The following is a 24552-nucleotide window of genomic DNA, read 5'->3' as shown; positions in this document are numbered from 1 at the left end:
CCTTCCCTCCCAACACTTCAGTTTAGCTCATTATTTCTCCTCTGGGCTATTGTACAAAAGTTCTCTGAGTAGCCATTCTATTTTCCCATATCTCTTCAATCATATATATTAATATAAACTTCCCACATCTCAGCTCTTACTTTATCATTTCCTTACAAAAACCTCTAGTGCTGTCAACCAAATGGATAAAACCAGACCTCTTAGGCTGGCTTTCAAATGTCCCCCATGCACTGGTACCAGGGCTCTGTGTCCAGGCTTATCCATTCCACACTACATGGTCTTCTCATGGTCATCTAGCACTGTTGTATATTTTCATTTTCTGTGTTTGAAAATTTTATGTGCTTAGTGTGTGCCTTATTTATTTTCCTTTTTGCACCTTAAATATAAACTAATTGCTATTGTTGATAATTTATCCATTCTGGAAGGTCTTGAAGATCACTGTCAGATCTGATATTTTATATATATAAAATAAATAGAACCAAATTATACATATATTAATTAATTTTATTTATTATATTAAATATATTATTAAATTATGCATTACTATATAATTTATATAATATATACTTAATATATAATCATTTATATGTATTTGTGGCTTCTTTTGTTGTATATATTTGATTACTAGGCTGTAAATCTTTTAGGCTAGAGATCATGCCTTATTGATCTTTGTTTCTTGCATTATGTGCTTTAAATAGGATTGTTGAACTTAAATAAAAATTTTAAAAAATTATTTAATGTTTTTTATTTATTTTTGAGAAACAGAGAGAGACAACACGAACAAGGGAGGGTCAGAGAGAGAGGGAGATACAGAATCCAAAGCAGGCTCCAGGCTCTGAGTTAGCTGTCAGCACAGAGCCTGATGTGACACTCGAACTCACGAACCGTGAGATCATGACCTGAGCCGAAGCCAGCTGCTTAATTGACTGAGCCACTCAGGCACCTCATAAATAAAAATTTTGAAGAACAATTCAACTGTTTCTTACAAAATCCCCAGTAACTTTGGGCCAGCTTTACAACCTTTAATAGGAGAAAATGAACCCAGATCTTCTTGACTAAAATTATAATATCATTAAATGCTTATTGTAAGAATGTTGTACATTTAAATAATAAGTCATTTGTACCTGTATATTTTAAGTAATACTCATGGGTATAAAATACTATTTCAATGAGTTATCCCCTATTAACTAATACCTAGAGCAATAAAGAGTTTTGTAAGAGTTTTGGCACATTCAAGATCTTCTTAGCTATACTAATCCATATGGCACCTCCATTGTTGAAAGAGGAGGTGTGATATTTCTATTTACAGAGCATAAAAATACTGGGCCAAACCATTTCTTTCCAATATTTTAGAAAAATGTATTCCTTTTTCTCAAATTTTAGTAAAAAATATTTGCCTTTTGACGTAAGTATAATGTGTTGTGTAAGTCTTTGTTGTGCACAATTATTGCTTTTTAAAGATAATATTTTAAAGAAATGGTTCACTCAAAATATGGAATTTTCATTTTCACTAGAGTTACTTGTTATAAGCAAGAATTTCTCTGGTCAAAATGAATCAAAGGACAGAAAAATTCTCTCAAAATTATAGGGTTAGAGAAGGACTTTTACTTTTATATTGTAACAGGTTATATATATATAATATTTTAAAAAGTTAATATATATCTTATGTGTATATATCACCATTTTTTGCCAGCATTTATTACATAAAATTATACTAACAGATAACTTTTTGGTTCCTGTATATTGATTTATTTGCTCATTTCAGGTATTGTCTTTGAAAAATAAAACAGAACCAAAATAAATTGAGAATAAGGAACTCTACTAGATGACCTGTTATTGTCCTTCTAAATTCCTGATATGTCTGGGTCTGAGCCAAAGCAAACGAGGGCATCACTCACGAAGAATATGGTGAGATACGCCTTTGTAAACTCTGGAGTCCTACTGTTCTCAGTCTTATTCTTACAAAGACAATTCTGGCAATTATTGAGGGGTATCACATAGATACTAGAACAAGAAGCAGTAGTAAGTCTTCCAAGCATGCCCTGTAGATTTAAAAGAGCTCAAGAAAAGGAAATGGTACAACTTATCTAGATAGTTATGTTTTTTAAAATTAATTAAAAGGTTTCAGAATGAGTTTTATTTTATTTTGGTTGGGAGACCAGAATTTAACTTTAGCGCACTTGGCTCTATGCTTTTTCCTGGATCAGAATGCCTTCCTTTGTTATCTCTCTTTTATTTTTTCTTATTGCTCAGCATATATTCATTTCTTTCTTTCATGGCCTTCTGCCTTATTTTGACCAAGCCAAGCAAGCAAGCCAACAAATGAACACAAAAACCCCAGGACACCTTGTAGGTGGAAAGATCAACATAATTCAGAAGGAAGAATCTTCTCCAGCCTTTACTGAACTTTAAATATATGACTCTCATGTGAATGTGCCAGCATCCCTTCATTAACATACTGAAAACCTGAATTAAGACGAAACTATAGAACACGTTTAAAATCAATATCAGACACACAGCCATTACATATTAAAGTCACATTTAGTCCTGTGGTCAAGAATATATTTGTCTACAGAACCAGGTTTAGCCTTGATTATGGATTGCTTTTTGTTTAGATAGTCTTCTTAGAAAATGATTACAGTAATGGTTTATTTAAATGGTTCAAATTCTGTGGTATTTGTGATCAATGTGTATTTTAATATTTGATGGATTTAGGAACCTTGCCAGGTGTACCCTCCCAGATGTGTTTCTGTAGAGTCTGAGTTAGGAAATGAGCATGAAAATGAGTGTTCAGCCTTGATTCTGCCCTTAGTGGTTTTGTGACCTCAGGTCTCACTTTCTTCCTCTGCATATATTAACATCTATCAATCTGTTCTATCTTTCCTAGGAATGTACAAACAGCTCTACCCAGGATCTGGTCCTCAGATAATGTCTGATATCTCCGTTTAACTTTATCAATGAATATATCATACATTTTATGTGCTGCTTAGCAGGGACTTTTCCAACCCCACTGGGGGTTCAACTCCATTCTTATGATCTTGGAAAGCCTAAGGACCATGATCTTGCTTTGAAATTCTCTCCTAACTATAAGTCCACAGTTGGTGACAGATATCTGATTTCAGACAGGCACAGTTCCACATGGAAAGGTTTAACAGAGGTGTGAATGGACTTGGTACCAATCCAGGGTGGTTTTATATTGCATGGACCCTGGAAGATTGGAGCAAATAAGTGACCAGTCCCACTAGCCAAAATTAAGACCTTCGTTTGATAGTCTTAACATGAGATATTTCTCAAAGTCTATGACACTGGGTATGTTTATGATGTGGCTTTGAGTTATTGTGATACATACCCCCTCTCCCCTCCACACACAATTATTTACATATGATTTTTATTTATTTAAATTTGATTTTTGCTACAGTTTAGCCACCAAGCTTCTAAGTCATGGGAGTTTATATTTAGCTACTACCACACAGCTGGATAGTAGTTCAAATTTATAGAAGTATAACTCCTGAAACACTAGCCTGGGTCCCATGCAATCTTTGCTATTTTGATTCTTTAAGATCTCTTGTGTATAAGGGAAATCTTTTGAAAAAGTTTATATGGAATTCAATTTTTTTCAGACAATTTATAGATTAGCTTCTGTTGCAAATTCCAAATTTTCCATCATAAAGGTATACTAGTAAACAAAACAACAGCTAAATACATATTGTGTTTCCTCTAACAAACTAGAATCACCTGCTTCTGTAAACCATATTCTTTATTTTCCCTCTGACCTTGGGCTGCCTCTCAGGCCATTTTACTGCTTCCAGCCCTCTCTCTCAATTTCAGCTTATCCTTAGGTGCTAATTAAAATGGCAGGTGTTAAATTGATCATTAGCACATTTCAGCTACTGCTCTGAGCACAAAAGTCCCTCAAGTGATTCTTTGTTTCTCCCTATATAATCCCTCTTTCTCCAGACATCTCTGCTTTTCCCTAGCAACTCTCACTGCTTCTTAAAGAGAAAGTAGATAACCTAACATGTCTTCCCCCAGCTGTTCTTCATTTATTTCTCAGGCTTGTTCCCTCTGAGTAAATGACACAACCAGACTGCTTTTTTCTTTTAGTAATGGGCCAGCATCTTATTTAAGTATTTTGGAAAAATAAAACAAAGCAAACCTCTGTTAGACAGATTTTCTACACTCCTCATTCAAACTCCACGTACCCAAGTAGACAGCATCCATATGGACACACTTCTTTCTTTAAAAAGTATTTTTTTGGTGTGGTAGGAGCAATTCACTTGAGATTTACCCTTTCAGAGTTTTTTAAGGGCATAATACAGAATTGTTAATACAGGCTCTGTGTTGTACAGTGAATGTCTAGATCTTATTCATCTCGTATAGCCAGAACTTGAATGTGGTTGAACAGCAATCCCTGTTTTTCTCCTCTGCCAGACACTGGCAACCCCCATTCTACTCTGCTTCTGAGTTTGACTATCAGATGCCTCATATAAGTGGAATCATGCAGTATTTGTCCTCTGTATCCGGTTTGCCTCCCTGAGCGTGATATCTTCCAGGTTCATCCTTGCTGGGGCAGGAGGCAGGGTTTCCTTTATTGTAAGCTGAGTAACACTCCATTGTGTGCATACACCACACTTCTTTATCCACTTATCTGTTGATAAGCTCTTAGGTTGTTTCCACATCCTATTGTGAATTGCTCTCCAGTGAGTCTGGGGGTGTAGACATCACTTCAGGATTCCGATTTCAATCCTTTTGAATATCTACCAGGAGAGGGGTTGCTGGATCACATGGTAGACCTGTTTTTAGTGTTTGAGGAACCTCCGTAGTATTTGCTCTCTGCCCTCCACCCCAGGTTGCCACATGGCTTTCTGCCTGCGCTGTGTTAGGGAGAGTGGGAGGGGGGACGTCACTGTCTCCGGTGTAGACACAGTGTTACTAGGGCTGGTCTGGGCCCTGGAGACACGAGGTAAGTGGAGAGGATGCTGAAAATGCTCTTCTTGCACTGGAGTTTCCTTCGCCCATGGCTAAGGCATCCCAAGTTTAGCAATTCCTGAACTTTGAATGACAAAGCAATTTTGCCACGTTTGAATGGTATTTCTGGTTTGAACTAGATCGCTTCATTTCTCTTAGGGCAGTGTTTCTCAAACGTGCCTGCTCATCAGAATCATCTGGGGCCCTTTAAAAGCCACTGATGCCTGTGTTCCAGCTGCAGAGACCTACTTAGTTCCTAAGTAACAGTGAGTTACTTAATTGTGGAGTGGCCCTGGCTTTGGAATTATAAAGTTCCCAGGAGGATCTAATATAAAGCAAATGTTGAGGAGCATAATTTTACCTCAGTTTATTCTGCCGCTTCCATGAAGCAGAAACCAGAGTAGGAGTAAGTCTTTGGCGACTCCTGCCTGAATGAGTTTCACATTTGCACCTGGCTGACAAGAGCCAGGCTTCAACCTCAGACTCTGCCCTTAAAGTACAGTGACTCTGACCTCCAGTTCAATGGAGCCAGCTGTGTCCTGGGTCTAACCAGTCCGTTTAGGATCCCCTACTCCTGAGGAGAGGAGCTAGTAAGGGCCCCAAAATGCTCCTCCAACAACCATCCTGAGTCAGGGCAAGTACAGGATTCCCTAGGAGCCAAGGCAGAAACTAGAGGAAAATAGAGACACAAATAGCACCTGCCCCAATTAGTCCCACTTTATTCATCAAATTTATTTGTTAATCAAGTGTGTGGATGAAGCCCTGTATATTTGAATCCCATAGATTTAATAGTGCCATAGGCTATTTGCAGGGAAGACATGCTTCATTTGTTTCCATAAGATGGATTCATTGGGCTTTATTTCCGGACAGACAAGGTAATTGGGATCACATGGAATAAGCCAGAAGTTTTTGGCACTCCTTTAGGTCTTGGGGAAGAATCCTTCCCTCTGTACCAAATGTTAGATTTAGCTCGCAGTTTCATTGCTAATGGCATCCACTATTTAACAACTTGTTCATTGAGTGTGTCTTCGTGATGAGATACAAAGACAGGAGTCCTGTTCTGGAAGCATTTGCTGTGTTGCAGGTTGATGTGGGGAGAAGTTGCAGGTGCTATGAAAGAAGCTAGGGAGGACACCAAGGAAGAAGTGACCACATTTATAGTAATAACTGTCATGTATTGAATGCTTGCTATTAGCTCATGAAGCCCATGTTCTTTTTATTTACATTTTACAGAAGACAAAACTGAGGTACAGAGAGTCTATGAATCTCACACACAGCTTATTACAATTGCAGATAAACCAAGGCTACTGGGCCTCTGGGCCGGGTTTATGCTGTTGGGCTCCAGTGCCTGATGGTCTGTATGTGTGCAAGACTTTATAAGGAAATAGTCCCTTTTCCTAGATAATGTAAGGGACAGGTGCAATTCAGGAAGAAAAAGCTTCATGAAAAAGACAAAAGAGAATTAAGGCACTTTTGGGGGTTTTTGTCTGTTAGCAATTACACATGAATTAGGCAGATAGCTACAGGTTGGTGGGAAAATACAGCAAGAAAACATAGCCATGATGGGAAATTGTATATACTCGTACTGAAATTGAATTTTAATTTGTAAGAAATGTGCGCACCTTGCATGAATCTAAGTAGGACAGAACTCAGTCTGTTTTGTGTCTTAGGAACATACAGGGATGGACTGAGGGAGTTGCAGTGGCATCAGAGAAATCAATTAGCAGATTCTTGAATTAAGGCACTTTGGAGAGAAGAGGTCTGAATTAAGGTCAGAATAGTGGAGAGGAAGAAGGGAAGATGGATGCAATACACTCCAGAATTAGAATGTATGGCTCAAACTATCAGTAACAAATCAGATATGGGGGTAGGGAAAAGATAGCAGTCTAGGATTATTGAGTAGATGGTGGGGATGTTTACCCATTTATACATACAGATATGCAATAGATATTTATCAAGTGCTTTCATGTGACAGAACCTGTGTGAAGTGTTGGGATATGACACTGAACAGCTCAGGCAGTCTTTCTCCAACAATGGTTGCAGCAGCAAGTGCCATTAGAGAAATACACAAGGTAAGAAAATAAAAGGGATATTGTTTTAGTTGGGAGGGCAGGGACGAAGAAGAGCTATTTAGGGTCGGGAATATCTGAGTTTCAGACTGAGTAACGAGAAGGACTCAGCCCTGCAGAAACCAGTGGAAGCGAGATTGAGACAAAGCAGACAGCGAGGACACAAGCCCTGGGGTAGGATAGATGTCTTGGTACAGAAGGGGAATTTCTTTGAGGATGTTTAATGTGAGAAGAAGAGAAGAGAAGACATGATGAATCTAGGGATATATACAGGGACATGGTCATACAGTCTTGTAACCAAACATAAGGAGTTTGGTTTTCATTCCAATAACAATGAGAAAAGTATAAGCGGACAGAGTAAGAGTAGTCAGTTTGGTGGGGAAGGGGAGATACTAGTCCTGGTTTTGTTAAGTTTGATCAACCCCATTATACATCCAGAAAAATGTATTTAATAAACAGTGGGAACTGTGGGCCTGGTCAGGGGAGAATGGTGTGAGCCATGGCATCAGATGTGGGCGTGATCAATACATATGACCTAGGACTGTGGGTGGAATGAGAAGAGAGCCAATAATGAGTCCTGGAGGACAGGTGAATGGAATCAGTTATGGTATCTTCATATAATAAAAATTACTCAGCCACAAAAAGGCTTGTGTATATTGACATACACAACAGTGTACGTAGATCTCATATATAATTATGATGAGTTTAAGAAGTCTGACAACAAAAGGGAACATACCATGTGATTCCAATAAAAGGAAATGTAAACTCATCTTTCATTATAGAAAAAGCTCAGTGATTGAACATGAAGAAGAGAGGAAAAGGAAGAAAGGGAAAGGATTACCAAAGGACATGAGGAAATTTTGGTGGTAAAGGGCATGTTTATTATTTTGGTTATGGTTAAGATTTCCCATGTAAATACATATATTGAAGCTTATCAAATTATATGCTTTACAGAAGTGCAATTTATTGTGTTAATACATCAATAAACCTATCTTTTCTAAAGTATCCAGAATACAGAAGAAAAAGAAAAAGCCAAAAAAGTTATATTTAGGTATACAACTAATATCTTTGTATAGGAACAGAGAAGATGAAACAGAAAGTATATTCAAATACATTTTAGGAGGAAAATAACTTTTTGAATTAAAAAAAAACAGTCAAAGCTTTTAATTGAAAAGTCTCTCAATGAAAGAACCCCAGGGCGGGTCTGTTGGTTCAGTGTCTGACTTCTGATCCTCAGGTCATAGTCTCACGGTTCATGAGATTGAGTCCTTGATAGCACAGAACCTGCTTGGGATTCTCTCTCCCAGTCTGTCTGCCCCTCCCCTAATTATGTTGACTCACATGCACATGCTTTCTCTCTCTCTCTCCCTCAAAATAAATAAATATGCATTTAAAAAAAAGTCTATTAACTGCAAAATTTATAAAAATCAAATAATGTTGAAGGAAATGTTAGTTGTCATACACAAAAACAGTGAATATAATAGCATATATTTATAATTTATTTTGAAGCAGCTAGTTAACATGGAGTTTCTTCTAATTATACATGTAGTTAACATAATGATTTATACAATTATATTTTATGTATATCTTTTAAATTCATATTTTTGTATTTATTTCTATCTATGTAAGCAGGAAATAATAAATAAACAAAAAACTCTATGTATAGACAAACAAAACTGCCTATCTAATAGGTAACAGAACTGGCATGGAAAATTTGTCCTCCTCTGTCCCCCATAGAATGCAGCAGTGGCCAGTCTTTTATAATACAAAGTCTTCTGGAAAGAATGATTGTTGCTTAATATTAGTATCCATCTCCTTAATCATAGTAGAACTTTTTTTTTTAGTAGACTAAGGAATACTTACTGATAATTGGGAATGGAAAGGTAGGAGTGGTAGAACAGGAGAACATTCCATAACCAGAAGAAACATGAATACATATATGTCAATAGAAAGACAGAAGAAATTAAAGAAAATAAAATAAAAAAGGTTAGGGGTCAGACAACAAAGGCAGATTTTGCATACTTGGCTGTTTTTCTAGAATTTGTGAAAATCAATTTCTGAATTGATGATATTCTTAGGATATCAGGACAGTTCAGAAGATGGAAACCTCAATTTTCTCCAAATCAGTTTAGTCCCCTATTCTGGTCAAATTTCTTTAATCCAGCAGAATCTTGTCACATCCAGTTCTGCCCCATCTTTGGGAAAGAAGACATGAAGAGGGAATTTAGAAAAAGAGAAGCTAGATGTATTAACCTACTTCATTCATTCTTCTTCTCTGATGTTAATGGTCATAAAATAAAATGTATGCCTTCTTTGAAAGTTGATTTTTTTGGGTTAAAAGCAATAACTTATTTTGTGGCGTATTACGACATGATTATATGTCTAATTATTACTAAAAGCACATACTTATTTGGCACATAATATCATGGGAAATTTAAAGGCTTTGCCTTTGAAACAATTACAAACTAGATTGCAGGGAAGCAGGATGTGTGCCTGAAACATCCAGGGAAAAATTCATAGACAAATAAAGCAATGCATAGCCCGGCTGCCGAAATCCCCTGACCAAGTTTTCCAATTAGAAAATCCATTTCCTTATACTGAATAGCATTTTTGTGAATCCATTTTTTTAGGATACAGAAAATCCAATCTTTCAAAATCTTGAGCTAAGCTTACAATTTTTGCACTTAAAAGTAATCTCATATTGCAACTATACCAACAATGATGATTTCTAGTATTTCAAAATAAATGATCTCTTTCTGGTTCCAGTCTTCTCAGTCTGGCTTTTGTTCTTCTGTAGAAACCAAACTTAGTTTACTTTTTGCAACTGAAATTTCCAGCCTTTTGGGACATATCTCAAAATACCTTCTAGCCTCATCGACATCAACATTCTAACCATTTATTGCCTAAATGCCATACACTCCACTAACTCTTTTCTACTCACACCATGTGGAAATAATCACTTCTCTAAACATCATTTACCTATTTGACCAAACAATATCTATTATATATGTCACACACATATTAGAGATAAGCCCAAATTTCTAAGGGGATTCAGAATGGTTACCCTTTAGGGCTTGATGTAGGATAAAGCAGAGAGTGGATGCTGGTAAGACGAGAAGGTAGAAATATACAAAACCATAAAGGATTTAGCATTCTTTGCTAAGGAATTTAGATGTTTATCCTGTATGATACAGCTGTAAAATTTTATGTTTTCCAAGGAATTATACTGTCTTCTACTGAAATCACTATGGGTATATACACTATTTTCCTTATGAAATATACAGTCCTTAAATAAGGGCTTAATATAAGTCCTTACAGAAATGATGTTTTATTCTTGCTCTACATTACTTTGAAAGGAGACCTAGGTCACACATTGTGTCAAATGGAGCATTATATCATGTGGTGAAATCCATAGAGACAACGAAGCTCTCCCTTGAGAATCTCACTGAAGTTTAAGGGAGCCAAAGGGTTCAACTGGTGAAGTACACAATTTAAGTTAGTATATCCAAATGAATTCGTATAATTTTCTTGTGAATTTTGCTTAATTTCAAACCAAGCAAGTCCAGAAAATATGATTGTTAAAGTTCCCCTAGCAGTGTGAACTCGCCCACACTGCACATGTATAAGGTTTTCAACAGTTAGCATACTAAAAAGAGCCTTTAATATGGTAGAGTGTATTTGCTCTAATGTTGCTGTGAGAAATGCTGCCTTTTTAATTTTTCTAAATGTAAATTTTTTCACTGAAACATTTACAGAAGGTCCAAGTATTATTTTTCACAATACCCTTTGCATATGGGGAAAGTATTTCTGAGTTGTCATATAAGATAGAATGTCAGTTTCATAGCCACATTATTTAGAAAGGGAATAAAAGGATTGATATTTCCTTTGTGTCTGAAAAGTGAGGAGTTACGGAGAGCTTAATATAAGAAAGTGAAAACCACCATCCCCATCTATGCCTGGACACAGGTTCCAAGCCCTAAAGGGTGATTATGGGTGAACTCCAGTTCTGATGACAAGGACCGTGGAGAAGAGAATGGCAGCTGCCCTGTCTGTGCTCCTGTCTGCACAAGGGAAGACCCTCAGGCTGGATCAACCATCCCCCAAGCACTTTGAATATCAGTCTATTTAACTGGCTCATAATTATAGAGGAATCTTCTTTTTAAGTTTACTTATTTTGCGAGAGAGAGAGAGAAAGTGAGTGAGTGAATAGGTGAGAGACAGAGAGAGACAGAGAGTGAGAGAGAGAATCCCAAGCAGGCTCTGCACTGTCAGCACAAAGCCCAACATGGGGGTCAAACTGCAAGATCATGACCTAAGCCCAAATCAAGAGTTGGTTGCTCAACCTACTGAGCCACCCAGGCTCCCCTAGCAGAATCTTTTAACTAAACATGTGCACTTGGGATAGGATGAAAGATGAAATTCTGATGGTGACCTGAGGATCTAGTCCTGTGATTAAATGTGTGCTAGTCTGTTATTTCCTTGAGATATAGAAATTTGGCTTCAGACTACCTCCGCTGGGTGTATCTGCATTATTCAAGATGAGCTATTCCTTAAAAGGATGTAAGAATAAAAGATGTCACCAGGATAATAATCCCACACTTTTTTATAACTGATTACTGTGTTCAGCACAAAGAAGTTCAAGTTTAAAATAAATGCTGCACCTGAAGCCAATTAGGAGAGAGACATTATTATTTTCTTGCTGTTTGAATCCAATTTTTAAAGATCACAAAGGGGTTATTTAGGTGGCAATAAATACATTTTAAAGTCTTTTTTCCATAACTACAAAGCAATCTGTTGTGTTGGAAGTTAGACTAGCAAAACAATTCTGATGCTGACAAAGTAAGTGGTGAAAATAAGGGTTGTTAGCTGCAGATTATCTAAATCAATATTATGCTTTAGTCTAAATAATATGTAGTTTGCTATTGCCAGGTAGGATTTATTAGTACAAAAGCATAATAATTCATTCACTCAAGCTTGTTAATAAAGTTATATTAAGGACAGATGAACCTTGATAGTTATATACATTTTTCCATGCATTTACCAAATACTTGAAAAGTCAAAAGTATGGTAACATTAAATATTTTAACAGTAAGAGTAACAGTGATGAGATTCTAAAACAATGTGGCCCTTGAAACCTGATTGGCAAAAGTAGAATTTATTTTCTAGTATGAGTGTGAATTAGGGTGAGGACATTCCTAGCATTGAACTGGGAATAACCTGACAATCCTTGGAAATAGACCATGATTGCCTTCCAGGAGGTTTTGAGAGGTCCCAAGCCTGGCCAGTGAGTGTGGACAGGACCAGGCACAGATCTTGGAGACCCGTAACAAAACAGGAACAGTGTCCACGTCTCAGGGAAAGGTGGAAAACCCATGGAAAGTCAGGAGGAATTGATGAGATGCCAAATAGGTGAGGTGGGCTGGTATAAGTCAGGTTATTAGTTTAGACATTAGACCTTTTTGGATGCCTGATGAATCACATCCATTGGTAACTGTGACCCATTTAAAATGAAGTTGTAAATTTGGACAATTATTGCTCCCATTATTTTTTTTTAAATTGTTGTCTTTTGAACACATATCAAACTGTACTGTGTCATTTAAGATGGGAAATGTCCTAGTTTTGGTGCTATTTTTAAGACCTTTGCTTACTTAGTTAGGGCACCAAGATAATGACTCAATATCCAGATCAAGCTCACCCAGTTAATATGATGGTCTTTAAATGAACCTATAAAAAGTTCTTTTTGCCTTTAGATTTCACAAAGACATATATTAAAATAGTTTGGTTAAAGGAACACAACCTGTATTATGCAATGTTTATTTGTTTGTTTCTATGTATAGATCCTAACCCCCTACGAACTTCGAGGTTCCTTCAGCTAATTTAAAATAATTTCCTAAGGTAACTACAATATGACTAGGTGTCCCTGACTGGGAAGCTAGGACAGGAGCTAGGTGCTTGGCAGTCAGCGAGAGCCTGAGACCTTTCATATTTCTGATTTCCTATTCTCACCTTCAGAGCTCTGTGCTTATGAAATAGAGATGAGTGATTCCATTTCCAGGACCAGTGTTCTATTTCCAATGATACACAATTCATCACAATACTGCAAACAGGGTGAGGCCTTTTTGCACAATTCTTTGAAAGTAGTAAGATTCATATTTAAAGTCTGATGTTTGTAAATTTGGACTTCCCAACATGATCGTTCATCAGGAAGAATAAAAACCTACTCTGTGTTCCAGTCAAGCCCAGATGTGGCTGACTCTTCTGACTACAAAAGTCCTTTCCTCTAAAATGATAATCGCTGCTTTATTGGAGATATAGACCATGTTTATTATCTGGGCAAGGTTTTGATGTTTAGGCATTCAATGCCCACTCTGTGCCCTTTCCTAGCTCTGCTCTCTAAAAGAGTACCTGTTTGCTGTGCTTGGAACTGATAATGAGGTATTGATGAATGTAATTAATTAGCGAGCATAGAAACTTAATTGCATTTTAACTAGTTAATCAATGACAATGTCACTCTCACTCTGATGTGAATACATATGTGTAAGGCATGGCTATATACTCATGATCAAGTATTGTCTGTACCTAAACATGCATCACAATGCACTCAAGGCATAAATAATGACATTTACTTTATTAAAACATTGAATTACATAAAAGTTGATGTCTGCAAATAGAATATGGATAAGTTAGGGACTCTAGAAAATGGGGTCTAGTATTTTCATGATAGCCTTGTTCCTATACCTTCTCCTTTGTTACATTCAATTTTTCTCTTCATTTTTTTTAACTTGCCTTGTTTTTAAATATTTTCTTCACTCAGAATTGGCCCTAGGCAGAAATGTGAATTGAACTCTTCTTCAGCCTTTTCCCCCTCCATTCTTAACCTTAAATGAGCTCATCTGGGTGACCCTAGTTTTCAGACTGCCTTCAATCTGGGGATACAACCCAAGCTTTGTATCCTTGAGCTGAGGCCAACATTCTAGACACTCACAGACTTTTAAAAGTTATTCATCTTCAATTTTATTCCCTCAGGGATTCCAATTCCTAGCAAACTGTGCTCCTGTGGCCTTGAGAATCTCTTTAACAGAAGCCTTAAAGAGCATGCTCTTAATAAAAGAAGTGAACCAAATGATGAGAAGTGTAAATGTAGGCAGAAGTATCTCCTAAATGTACATAATTGCCTACATTTTCCAAATGAGTGACTCTCAGATATCCTTTATTCTCATCCTTATCAAAATTGCTGTTCCTGTTTTTTAAAAATTCATAAAAATAAAAATGAGGTTTTTTACAAATAATAAACTCTCATTTTTTTTTACTGGAGTCCATGTCTAATTCTGTATTTTACAATCCCCCTTGGGGCCCCATGTGCTAAATGAGAGAAATGAAGCAGGTAGTTATGAGTACTAGCTACAGCTAGTTTTTAGCTAGTTACAGCTATTTATGTGGTTGATGAATAATGATTCTGCATGACTTTGTACTTGCTGAACTTCCAGGCTTTTGTGCAGAGCATATCAGCACAGTTCCTGTTGAGGTGCCATACGCTCATGAGATTAGATGTGATTGTTAGCCAGGCCCAAGGAAAACTAATGACGTGGAGAGACATCATGACCTCTGTGAGCTCCAAACCAATGAATATCAGGCTGTCCTTGGCCATGCTTCCCATGGGGTGCTTTCCAGCCAACAGTATTATTATTGGAGTATGTTATTAGTAGGTATAGTTTTAACAGAAACTTCCAATATCAGAGGTACTTGAAATTAATTATTATGGTACATTCATATTTTATCCTAAGCATTGCATTAGCTAAAATTTACACAGCAATAAAATATACAGTGGAGTTTTCATGGAAAATTATTACAGTATTAAAACAATGATATTTCCTTACACTAAAACATTAATTGGCTACTTATATCTTAGAACTGTCACTGTTTCTTGGTGGCAGGATATTTTAATCACAGTTCCAGAAATTATATTACCTTTTATTTAGGAACTAGAACAGCTTTTTTTCCCCTCCAGTCTATGGATTATATTAGTTGCTTATGTCTTAAGAGCATAATTGCTGATTTCAGAAAACCAGTGAAAATATGAAAACATTAGCAATGTTGCAGAACCAGTCAACAGAATGCTTCAAGATACTGATGCACATGAAGCAAAAATCTAAGAAATAAGGATGATTGGGCTGTTCTTTGAGAGTTAAATTGCTAATATCCATTCTCAGAAGTGTGAGTAGCCATCTTCAGAATAGACCTAGGCTCTGTAAAACACATGACTGAAAAGATTAGAAACCCAAAATCAACATTATTAGGATGAACAATCTTACAGAAGCAAAACTGGACTGTAACTTCAATATGTTAAGGGGAAAACAAGTCAACATCACTACACAATTCAGAGAAAGACTGTGATCAATATAGATGAGAAAATTAGAACCTAGCTAAAGACCTAGCCAGTCATAGCTCATACTGGTAGGAACCTTTTATGAAGTCAGTCATTGAGTCTACATTAGTTTCGAGCTGCTAAACATTCAAACCCTGGTTTGAATGAGCATATGGCACCTCAACAGGAACTGTGCTGATATGCTCTGCACAAAAGCCTGGAAGTTCAGCAAGTACAAAGTCATGCAGAATCATTATTCATCAACCACATAAATAGTTGTAACTAGCTAAAAACTAGCTGTAGCTAGTACTCATAACTAACTGCTTCATTTCTCTCATTTAGCACATGGGGCCCCAAGGGGGATTGTAAAATACAGAATTAGACATGGACTCCAGTAAAAAAAAAAATGAGGGTTTAAACCCATTCTTCCTCTGGTTTACTTACAATTTTATTTTCTAGGAAGCTTGGAAATGCTCCATACTGCCAAGACAAGAATTCTTGTATTTAAGTACTCATCGACTTGCACATCTACACAACACTTATTTCCAAATCTTCCTGTATCCTTTTCTGGACTGCAGGGAAAGAAGCTATACCTCCTTTTGCCAGAATCTCTTCCCTAATTTTTGGTTTAGAGTCTGCCAATGAAGACAGACTCTCATGAGATTTGGAAGGTGGTAGAGGAGAAGTCATGACTCTCCAGCAAGTCACCAAGGGCCTAAAGGGTACACAGCAGAAGCCAAGTTCACAGAAACTCCAGGTGAACTGGTAAGGATCATTCACTTTGGTGCTATAGGCATCCAGCATTGGTGGAAGTAACTTCAATTACTTTTGCTCCCTCAGTTCTTCTAACAGTTTTGTATTAACATACTTTCTTATTGGAATCTTGATATGTGTCCAGCTTTCCTTTTTGCCATGTAAATGTATTATTTTCATTATCAATACAGAAAAATGATATAGGTCAAGGTAAAAATTGCAGGAGAAAACGCCCCATTAGCAGCTCAGCAAAAATATGAACAGGGTGACCTTTCCCCTAAAATTCTCACGTTAGCAATTACCATAAAAACTAAACTACATGTCAAAGAGCATCTGATAAAAGTCTTCCTTCCTTCCTTCTTTTGTTCTTTTGTTCATTCTTTCATTCTTTCTCATCCTCTTCTGTTTGTGACTTTTACAAACTCTAGTTGATTTGCAATTTGTCCATGATGCTTAAGGGTTAGGGCATGTAAGGATATAATAAATTTAGAATAGTGCTTATTTTGCCTTGACCTGTGTACTTCGTGTTCCAAAAGAAGTGAGAGGATTCCCTTGGGTATGTGATTTGTATCATTCTCTGCCACAAGCTGCAGAGAAGTTCCTAGGACTCCAGGAAATAGTTTCATATTCTCTTGTAAAAGTCCAGAATTCTCTACCAAGCATAAACTTGTCTTTGTAATTTCAAGCTGTCTGTAGACTTTTCCCCCCACAAGTTTCCAGTGGTTGTCTGCCCAGTTTGGAGGTTTTATTGTTGTGATGGTGGTGATTGTTTGTTTGTTTAGGGGAGAAGTTTGTAACTCTAATCTTTTCCCCCCAAGGGAAGATGGCAGCATAATCAGGCACTGCTATTACTCCAGATTCATTTCCCATATTTAGAGAGACCATGGATAGGATTAATGATGGTCATTTAGGAAAAGAGGTTGAAATAGACAAGATCTGAAGAGAATGTGATAATCAGAGTGTGCAGATGGATGGAAATTCAACAGGAGAAAACGCCCCATTAGCAGCTCAGCAATTAAAGTCATTTCTTTTAAGAGCAGATGTGCAGTGTTCTTTATGGAATATGCTACATGTTTGAAAGGACATGTAGAAAAGAGCAGTTGAGGATAGCTATCATTTTATAAGTCTATGGGACAATGAAATCATTAATTGTAAAAATAGATTTTGGAGTTTTCATTTTGTTCAAAGAAGGACTTAACCTCCAGTCTCCAGTATTTCTTGGCTCTCTCACTAAGATTAAAATAAGCTGTACCATCAAAGCCTTTTTCTCACCTGAGCATAAAAAGAACATTAGGAGCATGACCTTGCTGAAGTGCTTGACCAAATTATAATGAAGGGGCTCACAGGTCAGGAAAAGTCTTGCTCATAATCAAAAACTCTCTTCAAGGTTTTAGTTCTAAACTCTTTGAAAATGCTAGCTCAAATATTAAGTTCACAGCACCTCCAAAATGTGTTGTCCTGGGGTGAACCAAGAAATTTCCCTGCTGCCTGTCATGGCATCTTCCAAACTAGTCACTTGCCATGTATGTTGCCACCATTCATTATGAATCTTCATTATTGTTTCTCTTCCGATGACTCAACATAGTACCATTACTCATGGGCTCCATATCCAGTTTGCCTCTGTTTCAATTTAATGCTACTGTTGGTCTGGATTTTAAACAGCCTTGTCTGTAATTTCCAAACTCAAGCAGTCTGAGGAAGAAAACTGTTACTGATGTGCAAATGGTATGTTGCATTTCACTTTGCATTATTCATTTTCATTATTCACATCATGGTACATTCTTGGCAGAGAGTAGAGGATTTTGAAAAAGTACATTCTCAGTGCCATGGGTATCCTTTAAGTCATAAAGTAATTTTCCTGCAATTATATTTCATTAGGGCTCATCCAATTTCTGTTAGGTTCGGAGCTTGTTGACCTATGTGGATGTGCATAATTAATAGTAAACCTAAGGTAAAGGAGCTCTTCCAAGCAAATCTCAAAAGATAAGGAACTAATCTAGAGACCATCATGTGTTGAGGGCAAAGTCTCAACTGTGGAACCAGTTCCTTTCACTGGTGAAAAATGATTACTATCTGGAGCCTTCGATTTTTCATCTCATGTTGAGACTCGCTAGATGAAGGTCTGAAGTGTGAGAATGTTCGATAGGGTGTACCTTTGCCTTTTAGTGGGCATGGGCCAATTTTTGCTCAACAGATTTCCGGAACTAAAATGGTCAAGCTTTTTGTTTTGCATTTTTCAGAACTGATCTTCAACTTTTCATTTTCCTGAAAATGTCTGTAGTTATAGGCACACTTCCACTGCAGAAATGCTACAGACATCTTTCCCGAATCAGCCCCACTGACTCTAATTAAGGTTCAGAAGAATCAATGCTGCACCTTTTTTTTTCCTATAGCAGAATTTCTATCTTGATGATTATTTCAGGATTGCTGTGGTTTTGAATGATCTAACTTTCTGTAGTTCCCTTTGATTTTTCAGCTTCAGTGCAGAAAAGATCAATTTTCCCTCTTTGAGGGCTTATGTTTCCCTTGAAGCCACCTTAAAACACCTTTGGCTTTCACTTTAATCATGGCATATTTGCCTCTGTTACTGAATTGCTTTATCTCTTTTTTGGTGAATATTTATCATCTCTCAAATTATTGCAGGAATTCTGCCTAGTTTGTCATTTGACCTGTTTGCCAGAAGGAAAGCAGCTGTATTCTCAATGGAGATACTACATAGTAGTGGTCCCAGTTTAAGATAACAAGACAATATAAGCATTTCACTGAAAACAATCAACTTATACATGAGATGTATATGCCTTTGGGAGGCGACCTCATCCATTTAGCTAAAACTTTTTTGGTATGTATTTTGAACTTGACATTGTGTTAGATGCTGAGAAGCAAAGAGGATTAGGGACTAGGGAACTAGTTCTGTTAGGAGCTATAGTGACAAGAGAAAGGTACTGGAATGGAAGACCACACAGCATAGTGGTTCTGAAGTAATAGTGTGTGTAGCAAGTACCCTAAGAATAGAGAGAAGACTGCTCTTTCCTGACATTCCCTTAAAGGGATGGGTGGTGATGGCTACAGACTTTAATACTACAGTTAAATAAGGCTGAAAATACAAATGTCTCAAGTCACATGTATATAGTTTTACTTAATCTAAGGGGTGGGTGACCTATATGTAATTACCTACTTGACCTATACCTCTTTTCTTTTGGTGATGATGAAGCATTTGGACAACTGCTTTTAAAATGATATTCTATTTATAAAGTTCATTTGCTTAAGCAAATTTTTATTCTCATCTCTAAAGACTATTTGGGAAGAAATATTGTATGTGCCATTGAAGACAAAAAATAAGGAAGGCTATAAGAAGCAAGGAAGGCCTCAAAAATGAAGGCGTGTAAGAGGCACTTTACCATTCGTCATGTAAGGGTATGACATCACTTCTGTTTTTTTAAACAACAGCAACAACAAAATAGTGTCTATATTAGATCCCTTTTTGACAGTAGGTTTAGATGGGGCAGTTGAAAAAGAAGGAAAGGAGAGAAGCTGAAAATCGAAATAGAACTTTACAATTGTGCCAAGGTCCAACTCTGCTTTAGAAATGTAAAAGACTAGGCCATCACTCATTGTTGAGTGAAAAGTGGTCCTTTGTGTAATGGGATCCCATTTAAATGAAACTGTGGAAACAGCATAAATGTATATACACTTTATATAATTTCATTCTTAAATGTGATATAAAATATGCATATCATAAAAACATATGAAGAGATGCCTAGAGGGCAATTCTCTAAAATATAACAGTGATTATTTTGTGTGTTGGGATTTGAAAGCTTTTATTACATTGTTTTCTTTATTACACTGTTTTGCTTTCCTTTAATTTAAAAAAAATAATTAAAAAATGCAACAGTTTATCCAAGGCATTGTGTTATATCCTAATATATAAAATAAAGCAAGAGCAGATTTAATTTTTCCCTCATTAACATGTATCATTTTTAATAATTGAGAATAATGAGCAATAATGATTGTTTAAACGCAGAGAGATTCAGTGTAATCTAAGGTCATTTAACAGAGAAATATTTAAGATATGTAAGTCTGGCAGATGTTGCATGAAGCTTGAACCCCTGAGATACTAGAGTGGTCGGTCTTTTAGGATCACGATAAACTTCTTCCCCAACAATATTTAACCTATTTGTTTAGGTTGGAGATTTGTTCTGTGGCTAAGTTATATTTTTATCTGCTTGCAGATAAATTTTTGTTTATTTCTAGTTTTGCACTTTAGTTGGAAATAGAACACAGGTGGGCTGAAGAAAGTTTGTAGAGATGATAAGTTTTATGAAGCAATTGTAAGGTTAACTTCTGTGACATAAAAGCCAGGGGAAAGTTGATTTGTATTGTTGCAATGGGACAGAAAACAGAAAGATTGAATTAAAAGATGAAACACAAGAAACACGTCTGGAAGTGAATCGTGTATTAGAATCATTTCCCCAGGGAATACATGTAGCCTCAGTGCTAAGACTATATGCAAAGTAGATGCTTTCTTTATGAAACGAATCCTTTGAGAAATATTTTAAAACAGAGTGTTTGTAGTTACATTCTCTGGCAAAGTGTGTGTGTGTGTGTGTGTGTGTGTGTGTGTGTGTGCGCACGCGTGTGTGTGTGTGTGCGTGTGTGTGTGTGTAATGTTTTAAAAGAATCAAAATGTATATCCTAAAATCATTTTAATATTTAAGCTTATTTTAAGTTCTGAGATTATCAGCTTTGTTTATCTCATGTGTTTTGGTGTTATAGATTTGTTTCATTAAATGATAACAATGTGTCAGTTAGGCAGGAAAAAAAATCACAGGATGATGAGCAAGGATAAGGATATTTGAGCTCAGAGTCTAGGAGAGCCGGATTGTAGCAAGTGTGTCATCCTGAATAGTTTTTCTACAAAACATTTCCTATAGCGAACACCCTGTAATTAATTATCTAAAGCCACTTACTCAGGAGCAAGAGGACCAAGGTTTTCATTAGAGAATGTCTTGGTTCTCTAACTTAATATTTATTTTATATATTATTTATTATCGATTATTTATTGTCTAGTTATTTACTATCTAAATTTTTATTTTAAGATAGTTTATATTATTTGATTTATGAATAAAATAAACACATGTAGATTTTACAGATGATAGTTATGCTCTAAAAACTTATTAACATTCATATACAAACAAAAGAGTAGTTTATAGAGGGCTAGTGGAGAGATTAAACATAATTATGAATAGCTTCTTGGAGGAGAAATAATTTAAGTAAATTTCCCAAGTCCTAGGACTACACAGGGATATATTTCTCTCCCCTCCCCCCAGTCCACACTGAATGAGAATCGTATGTGTAAGGTTTACACTGAACGGTCCAGACTCCTAGGATACGATCACAATATAAGTTTATTTTTCTGCTCTTGACTGTTAAAACCTACCATGGGAGACTGTTTTATTTCCCCTTCATATAAAAGTTTGGAGTGATTTCATGACTTTTGGGGTTTCTTGAAAAATCAGAATCTTCTGGTTAGGTCTGTTGTCAAAAAAAAAAGCCTCAATTTAGTAATTAAAATATGCAGGTCAGAGTGATAATTGAATCTCTCAGTGTTATTGCAAGTGCAAGGTTCTCCTGTCTGAGTGAGGGCTTGCTTCCAGTTGGATTCCTGCAAGGGAGAAAAGGGGCCTTGGTAAGCTTCTTCTCGAATTCCTGTGTCCCTCCCTGTTGCTTTTGACTTTGTCAGCTTTTGGCTGCCCTGGGCTCCTTCTTGGTTGCTGTCTGGCAAAACACATTTCACTCGACTGAAACTAATGTATCCGGCATTGGATGTCTTTGGCCATAGCTCATACCTGCCTTCTTGGAGAGCCTCTTCAGATTTCCCTCTTCATGTCTCTGACTACAATACTCCTGATACCAGGGTGCCATGCCTTGCCTGACAACAGAAGATGCCTACTCTGAACATTATGCCTCTTTTTGCCTAGGTCTCCTTGCCCTGTGCAGGAAGCCCTCCTGGACAGTATTATGGAAAACAATCCTGAACTGATATCCCTTCTGTGATTTATACATAGACCTGCCCTTGTGGAAATGCACTTACTCCCCAAATGGTGTCCTCTCCTCCAGTGCCAATGATGTCTTCATGTAGCACTTTAGCCATGAGTCAGACATCCCTCCACTGCATCCTCAAAATCCAGGCACCACAAATCCCGTTCTCCAAGTGATTTCTTCAAAGGTCTCCTCTCAATGTGTGAGATGAGATAAAAGTCTTCCATATGGGGACGCGAAGCCCTTATGACGCTCTCCGAAGTAAGCCTCTCCTTGATTTCTGTCCTCTTCTCATCTGCTTTAGTGGTTAAATATCCCTGGTGTGGCTTTAAGGGGCCATGTCTTGGAAAGTTAGAACTTTTGATTATTGTTTTTGAATGTCCTTTTTGAATGTCCTAAGGTGATTTAGCGTAGGGGGTTGTTGCCATCTATTGTCTTAAGGCTTTAGCTAATACTAAACAGAGAGTTCTGTTATTTAATATGCTGTTATAAACATATTTACATATATTGTTATGTAATGTGTGCACATGTGTATGCTTGACTGTATGCATATACGTGTGTGTATATGCCCTCTCACACATACACATACAGATACAGACACAATTTGTTTTTTTTTTTTTTTAATTTTTGTCAACGTTTATTTTTGAGAGACAGAGACAGAGCACAAGTGGGGAAGAGGCAGAGAGAGACACACACACAGAATCCGAACAAGGCTCCAGCCTCTGAGCTGTCAGCACAGCTGGACCTAAGCCAAAGTCAGATACTTGACCAACTGAGCCACCCAGGCGCCCCCTACAGACACAATTTGTGTCTTACTATATGGAGGTTTTCCCAATGTAAATACGCTTAGGCACTGGGGATACAAAATGAGTAAGACTAAGTTTTTGCTGTAGGGGATCTCAGTTTGGTCAGGGTGAGAGACATAAAAGCAGATAAATACACTGTATAATGAGAATTGCTACTCTGAAGCTCTGTCAGCTACTTGAGGGACAAAGAGGATTAACCATATAATGGAGTGGATGATATGACCAAACTTGCACCGTGAAACCAGTGATTGGTCAAGGTAGGGCTCTTCAAGTTAATGGAAAGCAATTAGCACTCCAGCCTATAAATAGCAAAACATTCCTGGAGCTGTTGTAGAAAATGTGTGTGTGAGATCACTTTTGTGTCATTATATTGATCCAGCATTTAGGATTTCCTGGTTCTTGTCTACCCTTCTTCTACCTACTTTTCAGAGTGCAAAATACTCTGAAAATATCTCACTTGCCATATCTCATCAGAGAGAAACCCGACTATAAGAAACCAGCCTAATCAGACAGCTGTATCTGTTAATCAAGAATAACATTGTTCTCTAGGATACAGACCGCTTTTAGTAAAACTGGATTGTAGAAACAGTTTAGTTCAAGTCTCCACATAAAAACGTTTTGTTTTTCATCAAAATTCAGTAAAAAGGGAATCTGAGTTGTGTGTCTTATGACTGTGCAGATGAAAATATGCAGACTCCAAGAAATTTAGTCTTGAAAAATCAGCGCAATTGTAAGGAAATGCTTATATGTTGAGAATCTACTCAAAAACTGAGCAAAATTCAGGGTCAAATAATTCTCTTGAGTAAATAAAACAGTAATTTCTTAAAAAGGAAAGACGTGTTATTCAGTTTCTACATGTCAAAGAAAGTAAGTCAAATTGTTTTCTCCAATACTTAAAAACATTGTTTTCCATGAGTTTAAAATAGAAATATTTTCCATGGACTGTACTACTTTAAACTATACTATATTTGTTAATTATAAAGCCACTAACTTCTTAAAAAGTTTTTACATGTATATCTGTTGAATTATATTAACACTTTAATGTTTGGTAGTAATCTTTCACTAAAGGATGATATCCTTTTATCTGAAGGTAATTATCAGTGTTTCATATGGTAATGACATAACAAATTTGCAAGCTATGTTTTCTTGTGTACTTCAGGTTTATGAGTGAATTTAGTATGATTATTGTCCTAACTTGAACTAGTTTGGCTGTCTGGGGACTTCCTGGAGAATTCACAGGACTTTTCCAGATATTTTAGGGTTGACTTCAAATTAAAACCATATTTGTTTATATATCCTAAAAGTACCTTTTAACAAGAGTTCCAAGAGAATAGTGTCAGTAAACCTAAAATAGGTGAAGTTTTAAGACGAAATATGAAACCAGAGAAAGTTGGAACTTACAGACCCCAAACGAACTGGTTTTGCCTATTAACCCCTAGTGGTCTGCTCACACCTTCTTGAGAATGTTACGCATCCATGTTTGAATATTAGTATTCATGACAAATCTGAAAATGGAAGTTTATCAGGTTTTAATCCATAACTCAAAATGTGT

The 24552-nt window shown here is 36.7% G+C and overlaps 1 long non-coding RNA gene across 3 annotated transcripts in view; it reads left to right on the top strand.

Moving 5' to 3' along the window:
* LOC115290477 overlaps nucleotides 1-7940 on the top strand; it is a 98525-nt gene extending 90585 nt beyond the window's left edge. The window contains exons 1-3 of one of the 3 annotated variants that reach the window (XR_003908125.1): nucleotides 1811-1908; nucleotides 6944-7040; nucleotides 7820-7940. This is a non-coding gene — a long non-coding RNA (uncharacterized LOC115290477). Of the gene's footprint in view, nucleotides 1-1810; nucleotides 1909-5189; nucleotides 5235-6943; nucleotides 7041-7819 lie in introns of those variants that run through there. The other 2 variants (XR_003908123.1, XR_003908124.1) reach the window with 2 other exon arrangements.
* The last annotated feature ends 16612 nt before the right edge of the window (nucleotides 7941-24552 follow it).

This window comes from Suricata suricatta, chromosome 4 (genome assembly GCF_006229205.1).
Source record: "Suricata suricatta isolate VVHF042 chromosome 4, meerkat_22Aug2017_6uvM2_HiC, whole genome shotgun sequence".
NCBI lineage: Eukaryota > Metazoa > Chordata > Mammalia > Carnivora > Herpestidae > Suricata > Suricata suricatta.
The sequence above is the reverse complement of the archived record's forward strand: the minus strand, read 5'-3'. Positions and strand labels throughout refer to the sequence as shown.